This window comes from Dendroctonus ponderosae, unplaced genomic scaffold, assembly GCF_020466585.1.
Source record: "Dendroctonus ponderosae isolate FM_Combo_2020 unplaced genomic scaffold, Dpon_F_20191213v2 Dpon_F_20191213_11, whole genome shotgun sequence".
NCBI classification, from domain to species: Eukaryota; Metazoa; Arthropoda; class Insecta; order Coleoptera; family Curculionidae; genus Dendroctonus; species Dendroctonus ponderosae.
Window position 1 is genome coordinate 1298238 of NW_026017213.1, and position 3681 is coordinate 1301918.

General features: G+C 39.0%; 1 protein-coding gene across 1 annotated transcript in view; it reads left to right on the forward strand.

Moving 5' to 3' along the window:
• Positions 1-1561: 1561 nt before the first annotated feature.
• LOC109536064 (probable cationic amino acid transporter) overlaps positions 1562-3681 on the forward strand; it is an 18537-nt gene continuing 16417 nt past the window's right edge. The window contains exon 1 of the mRNA XM_048662565.1: positions 1562-1774. The gene's annotated coding sequence lies outside the window, so the exon portion shown is untranslated. The remainder of the gene's footprint in view (positions 1775-3681) is intronic.

Sequence of the window (3681 nt, forward strand, 5' to 3'; positions counted from 1 at the left end):
CGACACTTTTGACAATATTGCTGCTAAAATAACTAAATCAACCAATCCAAAATAACATTTCCGAGCTTTTAGCACGAATATTCCAAATTTCAGAACTGAATCGGGGCTAGTTTGCCACAAGCGAATTTATGAGCAAATGTGCACAATTTAGACCGGGAGCTCTAATGGAATTGTTTCAGCTAAAAATTATTACCTGTGGAAACTTTATGTGTGGGTGTATTTGGGAAAATTTGTCAATTGTATACATTGTCTTTGGGGCCTCGACCTGTTGCTCCAAAAGAACCACCGAAAAAGATTTATCGATCCGGAAGCTCCAACAACAAGCAAACCGTATCCAGAGAAGCTAATTACCATCCTGCTTTTGAGAGAAAATACCGGAATATTGCCAGTATTTTAAGTAAAACTAAAAAATAATGCGATTTTCGCGTAGAAAGAATTGCTTAATAGAAACTTTGCAAAAACTGGAATGACCTGAGAATTTAAAGGAACTTTAGAAATCCTCAGAGCGATGAGGGCGGCGAATTTTCCCAATAATTTTTTGTAAACTTTTGCTCTCTGGTCGTTTTTTCAATATAATCTTAATTACTTTCGGTGACAAACTGAATAAAATTATTTGGTTTTTGTTCCAAATACGAAGCTGAAATGGGTTTTCTAAAGTTCGCTGCAAACTGATGTATGAGGACTATTTTGTAGCAAAATTAATTTTGTAATTTTTGGCTGAAAACACCCCATTATTGTCAGAAAATAAGAGAATCATCAGAAAATTATGCTTTTTTGCGTTTTCGATTAAAAACTTTTCGTTTTGTTATCGGTTTTGGAGAAAACCTTAATGGTTTTCGGGAAAAGTCGGTTAGAATTTATTTCCGTTTCGAATTCGACACTGAAAAACGTTTTTTTCAAATTTATACAAAGCTATAAATTTGTCTTATTTGTCACTTTTCGCGTAAAAGTCCTGCAGATCGTCAATATTTTTAAGAGAAACTACAAAATAAAGCGTTTTTGAGTAGAAAGCAAAGCAAAAAAAATTCAATCAAAACTAAAAAAACACATTTTTTTACAAATTCTACCGGCTTCAGAGGAACGGACGTGACGAGAATTCCAAATAATCTGTTATAAACTTTCGCTTATTCTGTTCGTTTTTTGATAGAAAATCGTTTGATTTTTGTTCCAAATTCGAAGCTGGAAAGAAACTTCAAAACTTTTTACACAGCGACGAAAGATTCGAAATTTATTTCATAATTTAAACACATGAAGACACCGTCGGTGTATGTAAAAGAACTGAGTGGAAGGTTTGTAGCTCACTGAACCTTTCGCACTCGAAGAACCTGAAGGGGCCTGAAAATGCGGCACCTCCGTAGATCTTGATATGGTTTTTTAATGAAAATAGCCCCGCATCCTGGACTTGACCTGATGCACTTCGAGGGCATTTTCAACCCTTTAATAGTGCAGAAGAGGTCCTGTGGGACCCCACGATTTGATATGTCCACGGTGAATGCGCGCAAACTAGGATACGGGTCGATATGCGCCACAAAGGGCAAATCTCCTTCAGTGTTGGAATAAAAGCGGCACGATTCCGATCCAGGGGGGCGATTTTTCGTTTCCCAATTCGTTCCAAATGATCCAGATTGATGCGGTAATGTGAACGCGAACCGGAAATGTGCGTGCCAATGTAGATTATGTAAAATCTCGTGTAAAAATCAGTGCTTATTATTGTAGCGCGTAGATTAGCTTCGCCGTTTATTGTGTAGAGGTTTCGCTTTCCTGGATTTGTAAAGTAAGTTTAAGGGTTTGCGGTCCCAGCTGGGCACTTTTTTGTGCGGGTGTTGCCGCTTTTAGGAGTTTCCCAATCCAGATGGCTTCTCAACATTGCCTTAAACCTAAATCAAGGAAACTTGTTGAATGCATGATTTGCACAAACTCAAATTCATCCTACTAACTGCGCCAGCTTTCCAGGAATCCAAACCGCAGTGTCCCTTCATCCTTCAGAGCAGGTTCTTGCATCCCTATGGGATTTTCCATTCAGAACCCACTCAAACTCGCAAAGCGCAAAGTACATAAATTTTATTATTGGCGCTTTCCATTAAAACCCCATTTCTTGACCTTTTCCCCACTATGCAGAAGCGACCTTAGTGCAAATGATCCGCCCTTTATTATCACGTGCTCATAATTTGACGCAGGGCCTTTGAAAGGTTCAATATCCGTTCATTCAAAGGGCCATGAAAATGTATTTTTCCTTGGTTAGCCGTGTTGGTCTCCTCCAGTTTACCATCCACGCGAATCAATATGGCACATTTCGTGGGAGTCGTTGGAAAGCTGTTGCTGTCCAGGATTTGTTTTCGACGAACAATTCGCCGCAAAAATGGATCCAATTATGGTGAAAAACTGGAAAGCTATTAGAGTGAGTGCAGCACGTCGACTCCTTTCGGCTTTATGCCGAATAATTAAAGTGGAAGCCGGGAGTTAGAGCGGACGAAATTGCGTTTTCGATGATTTATAGCGGAAGAACCGGCCGATCAATAGGCATTGTCGGTAGCTGGATGTCATGGGGCTTTAGCGGACAAATTGCAACTGGTTGGCCCTTAAACTGGCAGGAAATGGAAGTCAAATTGAGTGGAAATCATATGAAACAGCGAAGGATTCTGAGCTGTGGCAAACTGCGGCAATTCCTACCGACTGCGCCCGCTTTTCAAGTTTTCTCACATAAAGCAAACTTCTCGCTTTGACCGACAGCCCGAAGGCATGACGCTCATCTAAACTACTGAATGGACCGAACAGAGCCACGTTTCCTCGTCCAAACAAAGTTTCTCAAAGTTTAGCGTCTCAGAGCGTCAAACTTTCACGAGTTTCAGATGGTCCTAGGAAACTAATTTGTGAGCTCAAATACATATCAGTTCAACGGTTTTAAGCTCAGCGATTGCCGAACTTTCATAATATTGTCTCTGTTTGCCACCTGTGATTGTTTATAAGCAAACGCCCATTTTTCATCGGTTTGAAGGTTCAACGGAAAGTTAAAAAACAGTTTCCCAGCAAACCCCGGAACAAATTCAAATTTTGTGCGCCTAATAAGGGAAGACTTGTTAAGTGCACATTTTCGGGTGTCAATTTCTTCTGGTTGCCAACCGGTGAATTTATAAAGCAAACGACCATAATAAATACCTACTGCAGGTTTGTGGACGTTTTTTTTTTAGAATTCAGCTTATTGCCAAATAAAAACCGCTTTTATGCGTTTAACGGAAGCCTATTTTATCATAAGAAATCATATCATAGAAAAAGCGCAATTTAGACTTGATGGTTTAAAGAAAATTGTAGGAAATGCGCCAAAATCGCCTAATAAACTTTTTAAACATTTTTTGCACCCTTTCACAAAAATGCAATCTTTCAAGTGGTATAGTTTGCACCCTGGAAACTTACAAAGCAAACGTGCACAATTTCAATTCCAGAATTTTGTGCAAATTGCGAAAAATCCTCAAAAAGCACTGAATAATCCAAATCAAAATAAACCCTGGGCACTAAAAGAGTAATCGTTTTTTAGCAGTTTTAAACTTCTAACTGTCCTAATTTGCTACTTGTGAATGAACAAATTAAACGCGGATAAGTTTGACTTTGCAAATTTTCAAAAATTCTTCCAGGTGGTATAGTTTGCACCCTGGAAACTTACAAAGCAAACGTGCACAATTTCAA